A 7757-nucleotide genomic window follows, 5' to 3' on the forward strand; every position below is an offset into this window, starting at 1 on the left:
TATATAACATCAAACACCTCGAATATTTAATAACATACACGTATTGACATTTAAGATCATATTCACCTAATAAAAGCAGTCATCGTGACAACTAGCATCAGAGTATGGCCTAAATATTGTCAATGTCAAACGCAACCAAGGAAAGACGCAGCTCCAATAGCCAACAAATGAAACTTGCGACATCAATATTAAAAAAAAACGAAATAATGGAGGATAAAACGAAGCCATATTGAATTTTTTTTTTATAAAGGACAAGTGGGGCCCATCTTGCGGGCCCGCCAGAACGTCACTACTCAGATTTTTCTTTGTTTACCTTAAAGTATTGCACATATATATATTAATATCAGTCGAAACTGAAGAAATTTATTTGAAATATGAAAAAAAAAAATTGATGGGAATTTCCCGTGCGAGGTTTGTGATTTTGCTGATTAATTTGCTTAAATTAATTCCCTATGAATTATTGCGATTGGCCGAGTCAAAGCGTGTACGGATGACGAGTTGGGGGCCACCCCCACAGGGAATATTCCAAATCCCCCGTCTCCAGATTCTCTGCGTGTTGGCCGTCGCACGTTATCACGTGTCCGGTCTGCCCCCTACAAAAATGACCCCGAAAGAGAATCTTCTTCTCCGTGCACTTCACCGCGATAAAAACCTCCACGTGGCATCGATTTCACCGGCGGCGGCTTTGGGTTTTCCCCGGTCAACGGCGAGCACGGTCCCGTCATCGGCCGGTGTGGCTGATATTCAGCTGGAGACCTGTTCTTTGTCTTCTAAAGCCAAAACAAAGGGGCAAAAGAAAACAAGAAAGAAGGAGAAGATAGCCTTGAGCAGAAAAATCAGAAACAGAATATCTATGGATGCCAAACAAACACGGCACCGGATTCGGATCGGAGTGTTTTGTCTAGCGATATCTCTAGATGTTGCAATACAAAATGTCTCATTTGAGCTATAATCGCTCCACTTGACCCGTGATTCGAAATTCTAAAATTAAAGAGCGCCATCACCGCAGAACGACAAAGATGCTTCTAGCCTCGAAGCCCATTCAAACGAGATATGTCGCAATCGGGTAAGACGGCACAAGTTGCTCGAGATTGAAGTGTTGCCTAGTTTTAAAGAAATGCATCAAATATCGAAAGCAATACCATGTCGGCACCGACGACATGTCTTATCAAAGTTATTCGAGAGTTAAAACGCGGTTTTCCCGACCCCCCCATTGGGACCAGAGGCTGTAGTCTCCGATTCCTTTGTACTAACCATCTTCATTCGTTTTTTTCCCGAAAACTGTCTGGCAAAGTTACGTCGGATTTTCCATAGAAAGACAGCTTTGTTCAAAGGATTTTATTTGGAGCAAGCTCCTCCTCCTCCTCCTCCTCTTCTTCTTTCCTTAATTTATTTGCCATTCAATGCAATTGCTGGATGGGATGGGATGGGATGCGAATGGCGTTGCCAAAGCATTGAATGGTTAGAAGTCTCATGCGAACTCATACTCTTCACCCATATCTGTCCACACGGTTTAGATCTTTTCAATCCCGCCAAAGAGGGACTTTGTATTCATTCCGAGCAAAGGGAAGGAAAAGAGGAGAGGGTAGGCGCCCAACTACTCGGGAGCAAAGAGACAATTCGTGCACATCCCCTAATTATACGTCTACTTACGTAAAGGTTTCAATGGTGTTGGTGATTTGATGCCCAAAAAGTGTTTTCTTTTTTAATCACTACTCATTTTCACAATGATTTTGATCACTCGAAGTTCATGAGCTTATGATAGCGATGGATGTTAGCATAATGCTTAACACCCCTCTTACGACATAAGATAATTATGACACCCATAAGTAAGGATGACAACTTCTGACACGACAAAAAATTAATAGGTTTGGGTTGGTGATCCTGTCACCATAGACCCACTGGAATACTACATTTCAAAATAGTGAGTACGGGAGAGTGGGACAGGAATTGCCGTGGTCGCTTAGCCACCAAAGATGTCCCAAAGTGACATCGAGGAAGGCGAACTTCAGAGACAAACATTTCACTTAGGTATATAGTAATTCCCAAAAATTCTCAATGAATGGATTTTGAAGAGAAAGCCTACCATATATTTAAATCGCTTAAAATGCTAAGGACTGAGTTAAAACGGCGAAATACGGATATCGTCGACGCAGTAAAAAAACTTAATCGAGAAGTAAATCGCTTATTATTTTTATGTCTCGGAAAAGCGTGAGATCTCAAAAGTCATGTCCAATTAAAGTAATCTCTCGTAGATACCCCTAATCTCAGTAGTGGATGGCCAGTCTTTGATCTAACAAACAATAGAAAAAAAAATGCTGATAATAGGGATTATGTGGATAATAAAATTCAAAATACGTGGCTGATGGGAAATATCAAGTCAAGGGAACAAAAGCCAGCCGGATTGCACGTCGGATCGAATTAATTTTTAATTAAGACGCGGTTACCTGTTCCCCCCTAATTTGGGATTAGAGGGTGTAATCTCAGATTCGTTTGTGGAAATGGAAACCATGGGAACACGACTCTTTTTTTTTTCGGTCGAAATGGGACCATGACTTCGACAGCTTCATTCATTATTTCTAGAAACAGTTGGAAACTGATAGGAACACAGCTTGTTTAAAGAGGGGTCGTTTGATTTGACGTAAGGAAACCTTATGGGATGCACTTCAATTACAGATCATTTATCCAACAAATCCTAAATATATTACAATTTTGTCAATTTAATCCTAAATCTTTTCATTTTGCCAATTGAGTCCTAAAGTTTTTTTACATTTTGCTGCTTGAGTCCATCCAAATAATTTTGATTGAAAATCTGTGATGTGAATGCTAACCGTCCTATGTGGCATATCTGGTGCTGGATAATCTTTAGTATTTTATTTTATTTTATTTGTTTTTCTTTTTTCTGGAAGTGGCCAGCGATGGTTGCGACCCTCACTCGGGCCTCATCCAGAATTGGACCAGGTGAGGGATTGGCGACCCTCGCCAGCCACTCCTAGAAAAGAAAAGAAAAGAAAATGAAGAATAATAAAAAAAATAAAAATTCAGGTAAAATATTGAAATATTTTTTAAAATTATCCACGTCAGCTTTGAATGTGCCACGTGGGACGACTAGTGTCCATGTCGGTGATTTTTGGCTAATTTGGCAAAACATGAAAATGTTCAAGACTCAATTTGCAAAAAATTAAAAGGTTTTAAGATTGAATCGGCAAATGTGCAATATGTTTAAGACTTTTTGGACAATTTTCTCGGTCGAGAAATATGAAAGGTGATTTCTCTTAAATTTAACGGAAGAAACTTGTTTTTTTTTCCTTCTTGTGGTAGACTTTGTGCAGCTAAATATCATATTCTGTTCTGGCTTGCATTTCTTGAACGACAATCTTTCATGAGTCTTAATAGGGAAAAGAAAAAAAGAACATTGTTTGACCACATACTTCACTCAAATCAATCTTGAAGCAACGTTTTTGGGCAGAAAAAGATGCACTGACGAGCGGGAATATCTATTGTCGTATTTTACGGTGATTCATTCACATGGCGATATTGTCATATGCCACAAAAAGCAGCTTCTTAATTTTAAGGTATCTCAAATGTTTTTGTTCTTCCCCCAAATATTTAGTCGGTTAACTTACGGATATTGGTTACATACACGAATTCGTCGAATTCATAGTCTTAATCCATTCATCACGTCTTAAAATTATTAAAATTTGGATAATTATCACGATATCATCTTACATCAACCTTTTTTTTATAAAGATTTGTTCTCTTTACATTAATGTCCATCCGATTCCTTTGTGTTGTACATTTCTAACAATAATTTTCTTTCCATGTTTAGATTATTTTAAATATGTCATGGCAAAGTGATTTTGCTTAATCTCTTCAGTGGCAAGTCACCTGTGCTCATTCGGCAATAAAAAATTAGCAGATATTGACGTGCTGCTTGTAAAGTTTTCCACCAGCCATATTCACCTTCGCGCCGTCAATTTTGATCTAGTCAAGACCAGTCTTGAGAAATTCACTTAGAATAGGATTGGCTTCGATTGCTCATGCATTTTGTTATTTCCATAACAGCTTGTTTTTCTTTCTCTCTTTTGAAATTGCAGTGGTCCAAGTGATGTCGAAATCAGTCTATACCGAACTTCGTAATTTCTTTCGATGCCGTCGAAGAGGAATATCTACTTATTCTATACGAAAGGAAGAAAAAGTGGAGAGATTAGGCACCCAACTACTTGGCAACAAGAGATAAGCAGTACACATCTCCTAATTATACGTCTACCTACGTCAAGGTTATGTGATACCAATAGTGTCTAGTCAATATATATTTTTGCATGATCTTCATCACTTGAATTCATTAGCTTATGGTAGCAATGATAATAGCACGATTCAACACCTCTCTTTCGATCTTCAATCAAAAGATAATTATGACACCCGTGAGTAGGGTCGACAAAAATGAGCTGGTTTGGATTAAGGCTAATCACGTTCAGGTCAATATCGTGTTAACCTGCTAGACACGATTAATAACCAAGTCATGGCAACCCCAACCCGCCGGACACGAAATTAACCTGGATAAATGAATAGGGTTAGTGCTGACGAGACATGTATATGGCCCGCTTAAGCACGATTAGCTAAAAGACTATTTTCTTCTCGCTAGTCACTATTAAGATTTTAAATTGATAATATTTCATTGGCTATCAATTTTTTTTTTATTTGATGTTGGTGATATTTTGTTGACTGAGTAATGCAATTTGTTACGGAAAAAATGAGGATGTTCATGTCAAGTTTTGGTTGGTGGGTAGATTTCTTGTCACAGCAAGTTGTGCAATCTTGCTTTCTCGTAAATCGTTGTTTAATTGTGTCACGAGTATTTTCATTTCAACCTGTTAAATTTTGGAGCATTTTTGTGTAGAGCTGGACGTGTTAACGGGTTAACACGATTAACTAATCATGTCATGTTCTGATTAACCTGTTGTTGTCGTGACAAGAACACGACCGGCGAACAGTAATTGCCACTCCTGCCTGTTGAGGCCTCAACGACAACGTTTTTCACCTTAATTCCTTGCTAACCCTCAAAATGTTAGGGTCGTTTCATCGTGCTCAACACTACAATCAATGCACATACTTCGCACGTAAAATCACCCCACGCGGTCACGAGATCAATTGGTGTTGGGTTGGATGAACCTGCTAATAACGATTTTCGAAGAAATATGCTCAAGGAGTCAGCCGCTAGTTTTGAAATCACTGTGGCCATTGTCAACCATCCTAAGAAACGTCAAGACTACGGGATGAGATAGTAGTGATCATTGAGCAGAATTAAAACCTTAAATCCATCCAAGGAATACAGTCAATAGGCACTTGGGTTCACGTCCCTTTCCTTTCCTCGTCACCAGAAGACAACTCTCACGAGGTTTAATACCATGATTAGAATTAAAAATTAATAGATTTGACCTATTAAGATTAAGGCGTCACTGGTCATGACCTACTTGCTATACCATAAGTTTTGATGTATTAAAGAGGACCAACGCAATTTGATATCACCTTCTATCGCTTTCATGTCGCTATCCCAGTCTTCCAGCAAATACAGGATTCAAGAAAACGTTGAGGGAGAGAGAGAGAGAGAGAGACAGACGCCAATGGGCCTGTCCAATCCTTATCTGTCTATTATTTTTCTGTTCTATTTTACAAGGGGAGAGAGAATTGTGGAATTTTCTATACATTTGGATGTCTATGATGAAGAGTAGATAAACCTATTTATAAGTTTTATGAATGACCGTTGAATGTAACATATATCAATTAAGATATGCACAACCAAAGAAAAAAGTACACAAAAAAAAAAAAATCCTAAATCTATTACATTTGTACGGGATTTGGCGAGGGCCGCAACCCTCGCCGGGGCCAGCGAAGGCTTGCTAGCCCTTGCAAGCCCTCGCTAGCAACCAGTGAGGCCCAGCCAATCATCGCTAGTGGCCGTTGAGGGTTGGCTGGCCCTTGTCCAGTGGCCGGCAAGGGTTGTCGGTGACCCTCATCGGTCAAAGTGAAAGAAAAAAAAAACAAAAGAAGAAGAAGAAATAAATAAAAAAATATTTCTAACAAGTATTTTTTTTTGTAAATTTATTGAAAAATGTCCACTCAGCTCCAAGCGTACCACATAAAATGGCCAACATCCACCTTAGTGATATCTCGCTAAATTTGCCGGATGGATTGAATTGGTATTAGTACAAAAAGGTTAAGGAATTTTTTGGTACTTTTTCCCATAACCAAAGGGAGAGATATACGCGCGATCTTGAGAGATGCATAAAATCGACAATTATCAAGTGAAATCACTAATTATTTTTAACAAGCAAGATGGCAATTAGTTGGCAACAAACATACTTATATTTACTTGTAACTCAAGGAATTAATAAGAAAAATGAAAAGTACGAGCCCCGGTTGCTTGTGGGCATAGGTCAACAAGTTAGGCTAATTAGCCAGGGGAGGAGATTAGAAAAAGATACTCATTCGACTGACAATAATGGAGTCTATTAAGACAAAAAGGACACAAGGGTGAAGGTGATAAACAAAGAGTTCAAAGACAAGCCCACAATATTCTTATTTTTGGGTATATAGAGGCCACAACACTGGGTGATTAACTATCCGTTTTATTCAATGATTGATTAGTGGCTCGTAGATACAACTATTTTTGGTCTCCAGTTAGCTTCTATACCAATTTTCCAGGAACTTAATGGGGAAGAACATCTATTCATAAGAACAATGGTTGGAACATGCTGTAAGAACTATCGAAAAGATAACTTAGTAAAAGAGGTAGCGAAAGACCTATGTATATGTACCCATAGACTGGCCGGTACTCGACGACGACTGCCACACATGACCTGGAAAGTCAATCTACTTGAAGGCTTTGTTAATTTCATAAAAAAATGTGATATTTCTCGAAAATGTTATCTAGAAAATCAATTTCTAGGAAAATGATAACATTTTTCCGATGTTTGGTCGAAGCTTGAAAATGAACTTGAATATTTTCTGTTGTTTGGTATGGAAAATCTAATTTGATTTTCTTAGATAGACATATAACATTTAAGCGCTAGTATCTTGTGCATATGTAGCCGGGAAACCAAGTACGGGCACTAGAGTTTTGAGCCTGACCTCGATGGACTCTGACCTAGGCATTGAGGATGGGGGCATAGGCACTTGCGTCCCAAGCATGGCCTTCATGGATCGAGGTGTGAGCGCTGGGGTACCGAACTTGGCCTGTATGGACCCTAGCATGGTCACCGGGGTCCATGGCCTCAGCCTCAATAGACCCTGGCTAGTGCACTAGAGACCCAAGCGCAGAGTACTCAAGCACGGCCTTTGTGGACTGAGGACTAGAGCTCAACTGTTGAGGTCTCGGGCACAACTTTTGTGGACCCCGATCGGAGTGTCGGGGATACGAGCTCGGGTATTGGGATCCCGTGTTCGGCCTTTGTGAACCTAGGCCCGGGTGCCGGGGCATCGGGTACGGGCCATGATGGTCCCGAGCATAGGCATCGGGGTCTTGGGCTCGACCTCCCAGGCACGAGCATTGGGGTCCCAAGTCATGGGCTTGGCCTCGATGGAACCGAGCCCGGGCGCTAGAGACCCGGTCCTGGACCTCGGGGATTCGGGAACTACTATTGGGATTATTGTGCTCGAGCGTAGATGCCTAGTCATATTTTGCTTTTGATTTTTTAAAAAGAAAATTTATTTTCTGAGTTTAAGCATAAGTGTTATTTTGACTGGGAAAACATTTT

Source organism: Rhodamnia argentea, chromosome 3, assembly GCF_020921035.1.
Source record: "Rhodamnia argentea isolate NSW1041297 chromosome 3, ASM2092103v1, whole genome shotgun sequence".
Taxonomy (NCBI): domain Eukaryota; kingdom Viridiplantae; phylum Streptophyta; class Magnoliopsida; order Myrtales; family Myrtaceae; genus Rhodamnia; species Rhodamnia argentea.